We start from the raw sequence: 17,181 nt of genomic DNA, 5'->3' as shown, positions 1-17,181 counted from the left end.
AACAGGGACCAAGGCAGTTAGTGGCCACTCCACGACCAGAACAGACACTGAGGCAGTTAGTGGCCACTCCATGACCAGAACAGGGACTGAGGGGGTTAGTGGCCACTCCATGACCAGAACAGGGACTGAGGCAGTTAGTGGCCACTTCACGACCAGAACAGGGACTGAGGCAGTTAGTGGCCACTCCATGACCAGAACAGACACTGAGGTGGTTAGTGGTTCCTCCACGACCAGAAGAGAAGAGCAGATACGAAAAGTGACCAATTCGCTCTATGAGCATGCTCTCTCATTCCAATGTGGGAAATCTTCATATGTGGAGAACCATGTGTAGCCATTTACTTGCAACTGAGCTGAATTTGTGTGTGCGCACGTGCATGTGTATGGGCACGTGTGCATTCGTGTGTGTGTGTGTGTGTGTATCAGGGGTTTCATTACATTTTTTTAAAACTTGTTTGTGGGTTTTGTCTTTTTTTGTACTTTCTCCTCCCTCTCTGGAGAAGAGAAATAATCACAAAAATGCGCACACACAGACCTTTACTACTTTGAGACAGCAACTTTCATGGGGACCTTCGAGGAAGCGACGCTCTGTCCTTATCAAGTCAGAGAGTTCAAGGACTTGGTTGCTTGTTAGCCTTCAGCACACAGTGCCTCAGATCCACTCTTTCTGGTGGTGGAGAAAGAGAATAAAGGAGTAAAACACCCTTGACTGTCTTAATGTGCCTCCAATTCTATAGGCAGATAAAAGGAAAATTTTATCCTTAATTTGTATACTTATAACACGTCAAGGTGCTTTATATACCTTAATTTAATCTTCACAGATCAATGGAAGGTATGATCCTTATCTCCATTTTAAAGATGGAAAACATTGCAGTAAATAGCCCAAGATTCCACAGCCCACATGTGTCAAAGCTAGAATCAAGATCAAGATTACCTACCCCAAATCTCATGATCAAGTCACTAGGCTGTGAGTCCTCCACAGGAGGACCCATGCCTGTATTGAGTAGCTGTGCACCTGGCCTAGAACAAAGTAGCATTCAACAAATATTAGCTGACTGGCTGAGTGTTCTTTACCCACAGCCCTCTTTGGTTACACTACAACTGTGCTCTAAATTAGAAAACTTGAAAGGAATAGAAATAAAAAAATCTTTCCAATTTTGCCAAAATATCACTCCCTTCCTCAGAACACTTACAAAACCTCAACAGTCATCTTCTGTTCTAAGCAGAAGGGGATTTATCAATCTGCTCCAGTCATTCTTCCATCCCGTTCGTATCCATTCAGCGCAACAAATGTACAGCACATTATGAGCAACAGTGGAAACAGGCATTCTAAAAACTCTGTCTCATTGTTATGTAAGAGTAGGTGAGTTACTGTTCTTTCATAAGTGGGGTTGGGAGTTTCAAAAATGAGTGAATCTTAACAAGAAGGGAAATAGAAGAAGACCTAATTGTTGCCATTACCCCATTTTTTGGTTAATAAACTTCATTTCTTAGAACAGTTTTTGGTTCACTGAAAAATTGAGCAGAAAGTACAATGTCCCAATGCACCCCCCCCACACACACAGTCTCCCCTACTATTACCAACTAATAGTGTGGTACATTTGCTACCATTGATAAGCCAATACTGAGTAATTAATTTTAAAGCTCATAGTTTCCATTAGGGTTTTCTCTCTGTGTTGTACATTCTAAGGATTTAAACAAATGCATAACGACATGGATCTACCATTACAGTACCATGCAGAACAGTCTCACTGTTCTGAAAATCTCCTGTGCTCTGCCTATCCGTCCCTCCCTCTCCTCTAACACCTGTCTCTATAGTTTGGCCCTTTCCAGAACGTCATATAGTTGGAATATAGTAGCCTTTTTCAGATTGGCTTCTTTCCATTTAGCAACATGCATTTAGGGCTCCTGTGTATTTTTGTGGCTTGATAGCTCATTTCTTTTTATCACAGAATAATATCCAGGTGTATACATGTACACTGTCAGTCCATTCACCTATTTAAGGATATCTTGGTAGCTTCTATGTTTGGGTAATTATAAATAAAGCTGCTATAAATATTCATTTGCAAGTTTGTGGGTGAACACATGTTTTCAATTTATTTTGGTAAATATCAAGAAATGTGATTGCTGGATTATATGATAAGAATATATTTAGTTTTGTAAGGAACTGCCAAACTGTCTTCCAAAGTGGCTGTACCATTTTGCGTTCCCACCAGCAAGGAACAAGAATTCCTGTTGCTCCACATTCTTGCCAGCATTTGGTGGTATCAGTGCTTTGGATTTTAATAGTGTAATGGTACCTAGTTGTTTTCACTCGCAATCCATAATGACATGTGAGCATATTTTCATATGCTCATTTGCCATCTGTATGGCGAAGTGTCTGTTAGATCTGTTGCCCATTTTTAAATTGTTTGTTTCCTTATTGCTGAGAGTTTTAAGCACATATGCTAGTATTTTTGTTGTTGTTTTAAAAACCCCAAGCCTTCTCTATTCTATAATTCTCTTCTTCCTTTTGTTAACAGGGTACCTTAAGTCAACTGCTGCTGCTTTTCCAGTGCTGTTGAGCTCTACATTGACATCTGGGCTAACACTTCCATTCAACAGCACTGCCGTCCCAAGGGCAATAGGCAAAGGACCACTGGAAGAAATATGGATCCATCTCAACAAAGCCCCGAACAGTCTCGGCCCACAACCAAGACACCAAAATGCAAAAATCCAATACCATGTGTGCCATTAGGAAGAAAAACTACAGTGTGTCAGGTGAACACAGTGTTCCATTATTTCAATATTTTTAAACCTGAGAATGCTGGAAGGTATCATTTCTCTAGGGCTTTCACTCCAAACAATGAAGACTTTTGTTAAAAAAAAAATTCCACAAAAATTTCAGTAAAGTAGGTCTTCAAATGGGTAGAAAATGAACATTTTCTAAACTGCAACTTGCCAGATAATTATATCCACCAGAACTTTTTCAGCTAGAAAGAAATTACATATGAGGCTCTGGGTTTTTATCAGTGGCGGGATAAACAGAAGAAGCTCTCAGAAGCACTTTATGAAGTTATATAAAGAATCATTTTTAAGCATTTCATGGTTGGCAGCTTAAGATTATTTATTTCTTTATTTAGAAAGAGGTTTCTGAGTTCTTCTGACTTGATAACATGTACCACAGGCCTCAGTAATTACAGCAGATAAATCCTGGTGAGGCGATTGAGAAGATTACACCTTAAGGATATCAGAAAGGAAAAAGGAAACACTCCCACTGAGCTATGCCCTTTTTTATCTAATGCAATTGGGCCTAAAAAATTACAGACCTCTACTCACAGCCTCCCTCTTGACGGCCTAAGGGGCGGGCCCACCTGCCACGACACCTTTTGGTAGCAACTTTGAAAGCATCACCCTTCTCTCACACACTTTGCTGTCCACTGTCCGCAAGAGTTTCCGCTGGCATCGCTTTGGAAGGGAAGGGAGACTGGAAGTGGTTAAATCCACACGTAACCCAGGAACTTCATTTTATCTAAAGGCTGCTGTCTCTGCCCTCGCCCGCTAACTGGTTCCCAAATGGGCAAAGCCGGGTCTCACCGAATGGATTATCGCATTTGAAACTGAACAGGTGTGGGCAAACTCTTCCTGCAGTGGGACAGGTGGTTCACATTTCAGGCTTTGGGGGTCATGAGTCTCTGCAACAACCACTCGGCTCTGCAGCGGCAGGGTAAAAGTCACCGCAGACAAGACACAAAGGAATCGGCGTGGCTGTGTTTGCAACCAAACCTGATCTAGGAGCACTGAAACTTGAAGTTCATACAATGTTCACATGTATGACATACTACCTTTTTGATATTCCAGCCATTTAAAAATATATAAAATCCATTCTTAGCTTGAGGATTATACAAAAAACAAGCATGAGGCCATATTTAGACATAATATAAACGGGAGTCCGACCCTTCTATTAGAATGATCTGTGGAAGTGTATAAGGAGACAGGTTTCTAACTCACAAACATAAAGAATTATATGCCTAGGAAATTTTTGGTATATATCTTTTAAAAGTTATCATATGTGTTATAAACTCATTTTGTACATGCTATGAAATGCAAAAACAATGAAAGAATTTTAATTTCTTTAAAATCTAACATAATATATACATCCTCTCAAAAGCTGGGAAATGTTAAAATATTAAATATTTAAATGCTAATATTAAATATGAATATAACATTTTAAATACTAAACACTGAGATATTTAAAAATATTATCTCTATTCTTCACAGCTAGTAAAAGAGTCATGCTAATAGGACTTAAAGTTCTGACCAGATCAATCAAGCTACAAAAAGAAATTAGAAGCCCTTGCCCAGTAAAACTGTCACTGCTTTCAGATGTTATGATTCCATATATAGGAAACCCTAAGGACTCCACAAAAATACTGTTAAAACTAATTTTAAAAAATCACTAAATCGCAGGATACAAAAATCAACATATTAAAGCCTGTTGCATTTCTAAATGCTAAAAACAAAATATTAGAACGAGAAATGAAGAAAACAATTCCATTTACAATCACAACAAAAAGAATAAAATTCATAGGAATAACCTTAAAAGAGATGAAGGACCTATATACTGAAAACTCTAAGACATTATTGAAAGAAATTAAAGACAACATAAATAATTGAAAGATATTGTATGCTTATGGATTGGAAGAATTAACATTGTTAAAATGACCATATTACTTAAAGCAATGTATAGACTTAATACAATTCTTATCAAAATCCCAATTGCATTTTTACAGAAAGATAGGACAAAAATATCTTCAAATTTTATGGAACCACAAATGACCCTGAATAGACAAAGTAATCCTCAGAAGAAAAGAACAAAGCTGGAGATACCACACTCCCTGATTTCAAACTATACCACAAAGCTACTGTAACCAAAATAGTATGATATTGGCAGAAAAATAGATCAATGGAATAGAATTGAGATTCCAGAGATAAACCCACACATATATGGGCAGTTAACTTTCTACAAAGGAGCCAAAAACATACAATGGAGAAGAGAATGCCTCTTTAATAAATGATGTAGGGAAAACTGAAAAGCCATATGCAAAGGAATGAAACTAGACTACTGATACCAAATCCAAAAAAATAACTCACAGTGGATAAAAGACTTGAATATAAGACCTGAAACAATGAGATATATATAGAAGAAAACATAGGCACTAAACTTATGGACCTTGGTCTCAAAGGAGGTCTTTGTGAACTTGACCCCAAAGACAAGAGAAGTAAAAGCAAGAATAAATAAGTGAAACTACAACAAATTAAAAGGTTTCTATACTGCAAAAGAAACCATCATCAAAACAAAAATCCAATCAATCAAATGGGAGAGGATACATATTTGCAAACATTACCTCTAATTAGGGGTTAATATCCAGAATATATAAAGAACTCATACAACGCATACAACTCAACAACACAATCCAATTTTTCAAAAATGGAAAGAACACCTGAACAGACTCTTTTCCAAAAAAGACATACAGATAGATAGCCCACAAGATATGTGAAAAAACACTCAACATTAGTAGCCACAATGAGATATCACCTTATACCCATTAGGTGGCTATTATCAATAAAAAAGAAATAAGTGTTGAAGAGAATGTGGAGGAAGAGGAAAGCCTTATACATGGCTGGTGGGAATGAAATTGATATAGCCACTATGGAAAACAGTATGGAGATTCTTAAAAATTTTAAGAATAGAGCTACCATATGACCAACCCAGCAATCCTGAGTCAGAACTCTAAGTCTGCCTCCTTACTAGCTGCAAGACCTTGAGGAAGTCACCTGGCTTCTTTGAGTGCCAGCTTTGAGATCTGTGAAATGGGGATAATATAAACGTCCCTCAAAAAAGATTTTCTACCAATCCAAAGAGACAGAATTCATTATAGAGTTTGCACACCTACATCTCACTATCAATAAGTGCACTAAATATATTTTTGAAAAAAGGAAAGGATGAGTGAATAATTAAACGATCCCAGAGCCTCTATGTGGGACTGGTTGGTTGTTGTGAGATCAGGCTTTTCTAAGGACTAGAAGCTTCCATTTGACCACAGATTCCTGGTCCGAAGGAAAACACCAAGGAGCTATGGCTCCATTGCCTTCCCTCCTTATCATACCGAAGAGCTGTTTCCTTGTCCCACCCTGTTGGTGCGACTTAAACACTCTTTAAAGAAAGAAGACTAATATTATACACCTACTATGTGCCAGGCACTTGGCGAAGGGTTAGGTAAACCTCAGTCAATGAGACTGATGTGACTCTCATAGAATAATACTTTGTTTCCTAAGCATTAGGTGAAGATGGACTCATGTTATTAACTATTCATGCTTAGAAACAATATCAAGGACTATTGTGGAGCCATCATTTCAAGGGCTTGTTTTATTTTTCACACACAAATTCTGAATTTGTGGAGAAGAAAATAGTGTAATATTAATCTTCACCAAGGACTCTGACAACTGTCCTTCAAAGACTCCCTACCACACTGAGAATGAAGTGAACTCTTGGTATGACCTACAAAGCTCCTTGTAATCTACCTTGTTTATTCCTTTGGCCTCACTCATGGTACAGACACACCAGAAAGTGATTCTTCTATCCCTCCTTGCTCCCTCTTGTCACTGGGCCTTTGCACATGCTTTTCCTGAATGTTCTCCCTCCTATTTGGCTAGTTTCTACTTTCATGCCCTAACTACTCCTGGTTCTTAAGTTTCTTATTCCAGTTATCAATATTGAGATTGCTGAGGACTACTCTGTGGTAGGCAGTATGCCAAGTTCTTTTTACCCATTAACCCATTGACTTCTCGCAACAAGCTTAGGAGGTGGCACGTGGCTATCATGGGGTTGGCAGAGATCAAACTCATAGAGAGCTACGTCATTCACAGGCAGAAGATACAAGTCTGGTGAGGGAAAGAACATATCACTTAACTGTATGAGATGGTTTGGTTTGCAAAGCAGGGGTCTCAGCAACGTGTCACATGACCACCAAGGGCCCATGAAGCCACCCTCCTGCACTGGATACCACCAGACAAGAATAATGAGCCCATCTGGTCCCTTCGGTTTCTCTACCTGGGGCTTTCTTAAAAGAGGTCCTTGTACTTTTGTGACAGTTCTCACTATTCCCTGATCTAGTGCAAACTAAATCAACACCATCAGAGTACATATATTCTGTCTTGAAAATATTTACCAGTGGGAGCTGAGCCTGATAAGTACATTTCAGAGCAACCTCACATACCGAGTCAAAGGCCAATCTCAGGTGTCCTTGAGATTTGACCATCTAGGGAACCAGCATTCATGATGGCCCCTGCTGACCCCTATCTCCTAGTATTCATAGTTTTGTGTCATTTTTTCTCATGTTAGTCCAGGGTTGTTTGCCATTTGTTCCTGTGACCAATAAGATGTGACAGAGGAGATATGTGTCCCTCCAGAGATTAGATTACAAAGGACTATAGCTTCTCTCTAAAGTTGTCTCCTCTGAGACCCCTCATTCTGGAGGAAGCCCTATCATGAGCAGCCCTCCAGAGGGGCTCCTTGGGTAGGGAACTGAGGCCTCCTGTCACTAGTGAGTGAGTGAACTTGAAAGTGGACCCTCCAGCCCCAGCCAAGAGCCCACCTACAACCTCATGAAAGAGCCTGAGTCAGAGGCACTCAGCCAAGCCATTCTAGGATTCACTGCCCTCAGAAACTGTGTGAGATAGAAAAGGCACACTGTATTAAGCATCTAGCTCTTGTTGTAATTGGTTATGCAGTCATAAATAATGAAAGATATCATCCTGTGCAGAACAAGACTTCATACCCCAGTGTACATTATTACTGGACCCATTTTACAGATAATGATACTGAGGTACAAAAAGGTTAAGTGACTTTCCTCGGGGCTATTCAACTAAGAAGGGGTAAAACCAGAATTTGAACATAACTGTGCCTGAGTCCAGAGCCACTGACTTTTAACCACCACAGTATATACAGTTTTCACTTCCTCCTTACCATATCCAAGTCTCTAGGATTGGAGCATTGTTTATGTGCCAGATACTATGATAGAGAGTACTCACATCACATTTTAATTTTCTGCTTAAGAGTCATTCTTCCTCACACTAGACTCTAAATTCCTGCAGGGCAAGAACCTGTCTATGTTCATTCACCCATTTGACAAATGTTTATTGAGAGCCTCTATTGTACCGGGCACTGGGAATACAATGGCAAACATAAATAGATGAGACTCTATCCTTGGACAGCCTACAGATTAGTAAGACAGGCATCCATCAAATAAATATCAAATTGCAACTGCAAAGCACTGCACACACAGGGAGGCTGGGAAGCACCTGACTTAGCCAGGAAAGGCAAAGAAGACATCCTGAGACGTAGTCACTTAGGATGAGCTGGAGTGGTCACTGCAGCAGTCATCCAGGGCAGGGGGAACAGAAACCCTCCAGGAAAGGAAGGTGCACATCCCAAGTTCTCGAGAGGAAGAAAGAGAGTCGTGTTTGCCAGCTGAGAGGAGGCCAATGGAGAGAGCACAGAAGCCCAGGGAGAAGAGCCTGGGGGGAGAAGAGACTGGCAGAAGTAGAAGGGGTCAACCACGCATTGTCCCCATGCAGACCGTGTTCAGGAGCTTAACTAGCACCTAGAAGCAATGGAGCAGTGGCAAGGGGTGCAGCTGCAAGGGTGACCAGGTCACACTTGTAATTTGAAGAGGTCACCCCAGCTGCAGTGTGAGGGATAGCTTGGAGGAAAGCTGAAGTGAAGATGGGGAGATCATTAGGAGGCAGTTGCAATAGCCAGCTGAGAAGTGATGAAAGCTTGTTCCAGTGTGCCCCCCAAAGGCTTGCATCATGCATGCATAGAGTCAACCCTCTGTAAGAGTTAACTGAAGTGAAATATTTGCTGAAATGAATAAATGGTACCTGCTAGGATAGGTCAACAGAAAGAACAACACAGCCCTGGCTGGTTGGCTCAGCAGTAGAGCATCTGCCCGGCGTGTGTAAGTCCAGGTTTGATTCCCAACCAGGGCACACAGGAGAAGCGCCCATCTGCTTCTCCACCCTTCCCCCATCCTTTCTGTCTCTCTATTCCCCCCCACAGCCAAGGCTCCATCCGAGCAAAGTTGGCCTGAGCGATGAGGATTGCTCCATGGCCTCCACCTCAGGTGCTAGAATGGCTTCGATTGCAGCAGAGCAACGCCCCAGATGGGCTGAGCATTGCCCCCTGGTGGGCATGTCAGGTGGATCCCGGTCAGGCACATGCAGGAGTCTGTCTGTCTGACTCCCTCCTGCTTCTCACTTCAGAAAAACACAAAAAATAAAAATAAAAGAGAGAGAAAGAGAGAGAGAGAGAAAGAACAGCACATAAGAATTCCGAGGCCCTAGCCAGTTGACTCAGTGGTAGAGTGTGGGCCCAGTGTGTAGATATCCTGGGTTCGATTCCCAGTCAGAGCACACAGGAGAAATGACCATCTGCTTCTCCACCCCTCCTTATCTCTCTCCCCCACCCCTCTCTCTATTCTCCTCCATAGCCATGACTTGATTGATTGGAGTGAGTTGGCCCCAAGCACTGAGGATGGCTCCCTTTCCTTTACTTCAGGTGCTAAAAATAGCTCAGTTGCTCAATGCAGCAATGCCCCAGATGGGCAGAACATCGCCCCTTAGGGGGCCAGCCACTACGGTGGATCCCAGTGGGGGCACATACAGAAGTCTGTCTCTCTGTCTCCCCTGCTCTCACTTAATTAAAAAAAAAAAAAAAAGAGCTCTGAGACCTTCACTCTCCCAGAGGGTCAGAGGAATCTCCCAGCCTCCAAAAGGAAGGAACAACATGGTTCAAAATACAATGTCATATGTCAATATTATTTAAAAAATAAAAATAAAAAACACTGGTGAATGGAAAGGCCTCATTAGGCTTCCTGGTACAGCATGTCAGCCCTGGTATATCCATTTCCCCTTCCAAAACTTATTATAGGTTAGCCCTCCTTGTTTCACTTAAAATGAGAAGCGAGTAAGGACCATCTGACATGAGGCATAGCCTGGGCAATACATAAGCCACTCCGGGATGTAATGGCTGCCACTAAGTCAAGACCTGAGAGAGACCCTTTTTTGTTTAAGATGAAACAAAACATGAAACTGGAGCTAGGTAACTCTAGAGTTTACAGAACTTTGTGACTAACTTACAAGGTTTATTTAAACCACAGCAAAATGAGAAAATAAGAATAAGCTTATGAAGCTTTAATTTTATGTTTTTCCTTTTCACATGTACATCACACAATTATACATCTGAAAAAAATTCATTTATAAATTTCTACTACATTTAAATGATCTTCAGTGAGTCTTTACTTCTAAAAGATCCCTTGTCTGCTAAGCAGGATAAAGGGCATTGAGTTTGGAAGCATCAAGGAGGTTGGATTAAGCAGCCCCAGTTTGGAAAAAAAAAAAGGAAAGAGTGAGAGATGGAAAGATCTGGAAGGGGAGGAAGGGATGGTGGAAGGGATGAGAAGAGATCCTGTCACTGTTAAGCTAAAATTGGAGACTTAGGTGAAATATCTAATGGGAATTTCTTTTGGGTGGGAAATGAAAACCTGTAGGGTATGTAATATAACTTTTGACCCTATCCCCCAAGTGCGTTAGGAAATCTTTAATAAAATCTCAGTGGATTCTGTGGAGGGAATGCAAAGAAATGCTAAATCTAGCTTCCTGGGTGGCGTGAGGCCAGACAGGCTGCCGATGCCGAGAACAGCAGCGGTGTGGATTATTCTTGGCAGAAAGAAGCAGCGAATTATCTGATTGCTAGCTGGTGGCCCAGCATGCTCTGCCTCCTCCTCTCCACAGACAGTATGGTGCTCCAATCTCCTCCCCTCCCCTGCCTGTGGGGTGGCCCCATCCCATTCTAGCACTGCCTAAGGCTGACACAGGGAAAGAATCTGCACCCACTTAACCTCACCATTCGGGCCCGATAAAAGCTAGATTAAAGAATGTGGCTCTAGATGTGAGGTTAACTGCAAATATATTTTCTTTTTTGGTGGGGGCGGGAATTTTTTCATCTCTCTGGCTCCGATGGCTCTTTCTTAATTAGTTCTAAACTCAAGCAGGAAAGAAGTATTATTAATAGAATCCCTCAACTTCTGACCTCAACATCTGTGAGTATAGTGAAGAAGGTTTACAAGAATATACAATTAGATATTTAATAGACATTATCTCTGTGTAACTGACTATATTATATGGTTTTCCTGTTAAAAACATGTATCGCTAAAGTTTTCAAACTCCAGTTATAAAAAGTAACTGTTTCATTGTACATTGTCGCTTGTGTTAATAAGGCAGTTTAAATTCAAGTGAGGACGCTTCCCACCCCAGGCTCTTACTATGACCCATAAGCTTCTCCATACCCTGATCTAGTATACTTCCCAGTTGAGGGTAAAATTACTTCCTTTGACTCTACACCCTCTAACTTATTTATCAGATCCATCTAATAATCATTGTCTGTCTTCTCTCTTACCACTTCCCAGTAACAAAATATTAAGGGGAAAATATTTTTTAATGATGATAATCTAATTACAGTCAGGGTAGTTTGCAGCATGGAACATTTGGTGAGGATTGGATCAGAAAAGAGTGTGCGGTTTATGGACAATTTAAAATATATTATTGTTTATGATAAGCAGTCAATAAATATATATTATCTAATGACCATTTGAAAATGCGTTCTAAAATAGACTAAGGAAGATGATTCCCCAGCTAAGGGATTTAAATGTTAGGGACTTTAAGATAGCCAGCAAGGTGTCCTTTAATGATATGCCATCTTTAACTGGGAAAGTGGCTAAAAGGAGGAGGACTTGGCTCAAACAATGTTGTTAGGGAGGAAGGTGAGCGGGCTTTACTGCTATTCCGGTATCAGGGAATACTGTGTCTCCCCTGGTTGTGAGGCTCAGGCACTGTGAATATAAAGTGTTTAATTACAGCAATGCAATGCTAGTTTTTACTGAAGAGCATATCTGTGGTACCAAAACTCCTGTGACTCACAGTGGCATACCCAATAAATCTCTGGATCAGTGAGTGAGCAAGAGAAGTTAAGAAAAACTAGAAAAAGATGAAATGGAATTCTCTACCCACCTACACCTGTCCCTGTGGCCAACATTCATTTTATCTCCTACAAAAGAGAGGAACGACATTTCTAAAGTAATCAATTGAATTAACTCGGGCCACTACAATTTTTAGAACGTGAGCCTCCGCTGAAGTAGGACTGTTCTGTTGTGCCATGCATACGTCTCCATTTCTCAACAGCGTTTTCTGCCTCACTCCTGGCCATGGCGCGACTACACTGGGCTTCCTTGTGATTTCTGAAACGGTCTCCGTGCTCTCAGGCACCCATGCTCTCCCTGTGCTAGGCAGAGTAATGACCCCTGAAGATTCCCTAACCCTCAGGACATATGACTGTTACTTCCCTTGGCAAAGGGACTTTGCAGATGTAATAAGGTTAATGACCTTGAGATAGGTAGATTATCCTAGATTTCTCAGGCACATCCAACCTGATCACGTGAGTCCAGACAACCATATAGGCACCACGCAAAAACGGTACCATCCACCATTGCTGGCTTTGAAGATTGAGGAAGGAAGCACTACCCAAGGAATGCTGGCAGCCTCTTTTAGCTGAAAAAGATACAGAAATACATTGCTCCCTAGAGCCTCCAGAGAGAAATGCACCCTGCCGACACCTTGAATTCAGCCCAGTGGGACCCAAGTCAATCTTCTGATCTACTGAATAATAAGTAAATTTGTAGTTTAAACTACCAAGTTTGTAGTAATTTGTTACAGTAAATACAGTCAGATATGCATTTCCTCTACCTAGAACTTTCTTCTCTATCTTGACTCCTTAGTAAATGTTTTATTCCTTTAGGACTCTGCTCAAATTTCACCTTCTCCATGAAGACTTCCCAAGGGCCACCCTCCTGTCAGTTTCTGTGGGTCAGCCCATCCTCTTTGCTCCCAAATCTCTTTATATTTATGGCAATTTAACATATTGTGATTACTGTTAGATACAAAAATCATCGTCTTCCCACACACTACCATCCTTGACATCAGAAACCAGACCTTCTCATCAAGGCACAGGGGCCGGTACATAACACACACCCGTACTCCATAGGATGAGAGACAGAGTGGCAGAAAGACAGATTTAAAAACTGAAGTCACAGGTTTGAGTTCTAAAATAAGTCAGGGAAAACATAAAAGAACTCAAGCTATAAAAAATGTAAAACTATTAGTAAAATATTTGAATGTGACCTAAACACCCATTTTTCTAAGTTTACAATATGCCATGAATCACTGCTTTGTTAGTGTGATACTTGGGGGAGGAAATAAATGAGTGTTTAGTGATCTCTTTAAAATTACCATCCTGCTGAACTTGTTAACTATTGGGTGGGAAGAAAACATTCTCATTTTCACAATGAGCTTCGGACTCTCCCGTTGTAATCCATTCCAGTTCTGGGTGACATATTTGGGGTCCCTGGTGCCTTCTAGATCTCTTTAAGACTGTGGTTCTTCAACTTAGGTCCCTGGAGGGCTTGTTAGAACAACTTTTCAGATACTTGCAAAGTATCTGATTAAGTAGGTCTGGAGTAGGGCCTTGAGGTTGCGTTTCTAGCACGTTCCCAGGAATATGGAAGATGTTAGTCAGAGAACACACCCAGACTGTGGTTCTCAGCACTTCTGGCTTCTGCACAGTCAGTCTAAGGAGACCTCACTTGGGAGACCAGGAACTGGCCAGCACCCATTGGCCCAGGCCCCGAGGAAACAATGATTTCCCTCCTCCCTTGCCCCAAGCACATAGAAGTCTTTCTTATGAAACCAGACCCTCAATTCAGCTTCACTTTCCTCAGCACCTAATCCTCTCTGACTGACATTGTGACACCTCTCCCTTGACTGAAACCCAGAGCCTGATGGGTAAAACAAACCAGCCACCGCATCCAGACCCTAGGAAGCGCCACGCTGCCAGAGCTGGGAAATCCAGCAGCTTCGAAAGCAGATCCAACAAGATCACATTACAATTGGGCACCTGAGTCCTGTGGACTTTGGGCTTAACTCAACCAGCAAGAAAACCATTGACTTCTTAACATGGAAATAAAACACTGTCTCTACATAGGTGAAACTTTTCCAGAATTATACCTAAAACTTCCCTCTCAATTCTGCATGGCTGGAAGTACTCTGTACATCTGGATTCAAAGCAGTATTACCCGTCTTTGCACATTCCAGACCATTTAGCTTGACTTCGCTCCTTCAGAATCAGGATGGCGAGACTCCTCCCCTTACAACACATGCCTTCCATCCATTCCCTCCTCACTTCCCCCCAGAAGAAAACTCTGTGAGATAAAGCAGAGGCTCTGAGAATGAACAAGGAACACCATCCCAAAAATTATGGTGGGTCAAATTTAGCCATAGTATAACCATCTTCAGAATGGACAGAGGTGGAAGCCACACTTTCTCTCTGAGAACTACAGACTCTACTTACCAATGGGACCCCATGGTGAACAGGTAAAAATCTTTTATGGCTCTTTTTTTTCTTTTTTTTTTTTTTTTTTTGTATTTTGTGAGAAGCGGGGAGGCAGAGAGACAGACTGCTGCGTGCACCCGACCAGGATCCACTTGCGTGCCCACTAGGGAGTGATGCTCTGCCCATCTGGGGCGTTGCTCCATTGTAACCAGAACCATTCTAGCACCTGAGGCGGAGGTCCATAGAGCCATCTTCAGTGCCCCAGGGCCAAATTTGCTCCAATGGAGCCTTGGCTGTGGGAGGGGAAGAGAGAGATAAAGAGAAAGGAGAGGGGGAGGGTGGAGAAGCAGATGGGCACTTCTCCTGTGTGCCCTGACTGGGAATAGAACCTGGGACTTCTACCACTGAGCCAATCGGCCAGGGCCTTTCATGGCTCTTGATGGACATCCAAGTACTTGATGGCTGTGTCAGTAGGGTTACCTCACTCCTCCCATCCCAGATCCCTGAGGTTTTTGAAGCCTAGAATAAAAGGGAACTGGACATCAAAGCAAAAAATTCCAAACTTCACTGTATTCCAAAGTACAGTGAATTACTTTTCAAACATCCCACTACTGGCTATTTCTGATCCAGCACTAATCCGGACAAGCAAGCCAGACTTCCTCTGAGTTGAACAGAAACGGGCCTTACAGCTTTAAGGCCTTGGAGAACTGACTATTTACAGCTGTGTTTTCAGTTCTGCTCTCCATGAAACAAGAAATGTGAATTTTTGCCACTAATTCCCCATAGTCCTAAATTCATAAAACTGAACTTTTTAGGCATTTGAATAATATTTTTAAATGTATTCAACATTGCATTCAAATTCCTTTCCCAGGGTGCTGTTTTCATTCCAGACCAGCCGCCGCAGAGCCCGCAGCCGGCAGCGTTCAGACAGGCAGAAATACAGGCGCGCGCAGCCGCTCGCTCTGGTGAAGTTTCACGTACGCAGGGAGACTATTTTTAGTTATGGAACCCAGTCAAAACTTCACATAAAGCAAAATCGAGCAAGAGCAGAATTGGTAGACAAAGTGATGAGGTTCTTAGTTTTTTTCTCTATTTTTATATTCTTCTCTAGACATTTCTAGACATGAGTCAAGAGAAGTAAATGCCTTCACGAAGGCAGTTTTAATGATAATGATGGCAACATCAGTAGTCAAGTTACTTCCCAACATTTCTGTTCAACATAAAATCCATTTGTAGACAAGGTCACATCTATCCAGATAACTAGCACTCTCCAAACATGTCAGAGCAGGCTATTTGTTTTTTGGAAAAAGGGGGAAAAGTATTCGTCAGATACATAAAGTGTCAAGCAAAAACTGATATGCTCCTTAAGGGCTAAGCCTTGGTCTGTCCTGTTGATTGCTGCAGCTGCAGCAGCTAAAGTAATAACAGGCACATAGCAATTGCTCACTAAAATACAGGTTTACACATTCAATCGTATGGTTAATGAACCAATGTGTTAATTTATATCAGTGAGCTATTGCCACAATGATGCCATGTGGCAAACAACCACAGGATCTCAGCATCAGACAAAAAGCTTTTTTTCTCGCCCATACAGTCTGTTGGTTGGCTAGAGTTCAGGATATCTAGGTTGGACTCTCTCTGGACAACCTCACCTGAGCCTGGTCGTCTCTCAGGGAAGGGAGGAATGCAAGTGGCCAAGCCAAACCACGATCTCTTTTCAAGGCTCTGCTCTGGTGCGGTGAATATCCCACTGGCAAAACTCAAGTCACATGGCCACACCCAGCATCCCTGGGGACAGGGGAACACACTCCTGTGGAAGCCGGTGAGGAGGGAGGCAGTGTCTCCCACACACCAGCATTTCTAAAACTTACATAAGAGTAGTTTCCTTTTAACAAAAAATCATCAGATTTATATGGAACTATAAAAAATCCCGAATAGCCAAAACAATCCTAAGGAAAAAGAATGAAGCTGGGGGCATTACAATACCTGACTTTAAACTATATTATAGGGCCACGATAATCAAAACAGCATGGTATTGGCAAAAAAATAGACACTCAGACCAATGGAACAGAATAGAAAGCCCAGAAATAAAACCACATATATATGGTCAAATAATCTTTGATAAAGGGGCCAACAACACACAATGGAGAAAAGAAAGCCTCTTCAACAAATGGTGTTGGGAAAACTGGAAAGCCACATGCAAAAGAATGAAACTCGACTACAGCCTGTCCCCGTGTACTAAAATTAATTCAAAATGGATCAAAGACCTAAATATAAGACCTGAAACAATAAAGTACATAGAAGAAGACATAGGTACTAAAATCATGGACCTGGGTTTTAAAGAACATTTTATGAACTTGACTCCAATGGCAAGAGAAGTGAAGGCAAAGATAAATGAATGGGACTACATCAGAATTAAAAGTTTTTGCTCAGCAAGAGAAACTGATATCAAAATAAACAGACAGCCAACTATATGGGAACTGATATTTTCAAACGACAGCTCAGATAAGGGCCTAATATCCAAAATTTACAAAGAACTCATAAAACTCAACAACAAACAAACAAACAATCCAATAAAAAAATGGGAAGAGGACATGAACAGACACTTCTCCCAGGAAGAGATACAAATGGCCAACAGATATATGAAAAGATGCTCAGCTTCATTAGTTATTAGAGAAATGCAAATCAAAACTACAATG

At 41.5% G+C, this 17,181-nt stretch overlaps 1 protein-coding gene across 5 annotated transcripts in view; it reads right to left on the bottom strand.

Moving 5' to 3' along the window:
* The window catches only part of NCALD (neurocalcin delta), a 456,249-nt gene that overhangs the window by 366,905 nt on the left and 72,163 nt on the right, over positions 1-17,181 (bottom strand). The window contains exon 1 of one of the 5 annotated variants that reach the window (XM_066265928.1): positions 533-547. The exons of the other annotated variants lie outside the window; for them this stretch is intronic. The gene's annotated coding sequence lies outside the window, so the exon portion shown is untranslated. Of the gene's footprint in view, positions 1-532; positions 548-17,181 lie in introns of those variants that run through there. 5 annotated transcript variants of the gene reach the window in all.

This window comes from Saccopteryx bilineata, chromosome 3 (genome assembly GCF_036850765.1).
Source record: "Saccopteryx bilineata isolate mSacBil1 chromosome 3, mSacBil1_pri_phased_curated, whole genome shotgun sequence".
In the NCBI taxonomy this organism is placed as follows: Eukaryota; Metazoa; Chordata; class Mammalia; order Chiroptera; family Emballonuridae; genus Saccopteryx; species Saccopteryx bilineata.
This window is presented reverse-complemented; position numbering and strand designations above follow the sequence as displayed.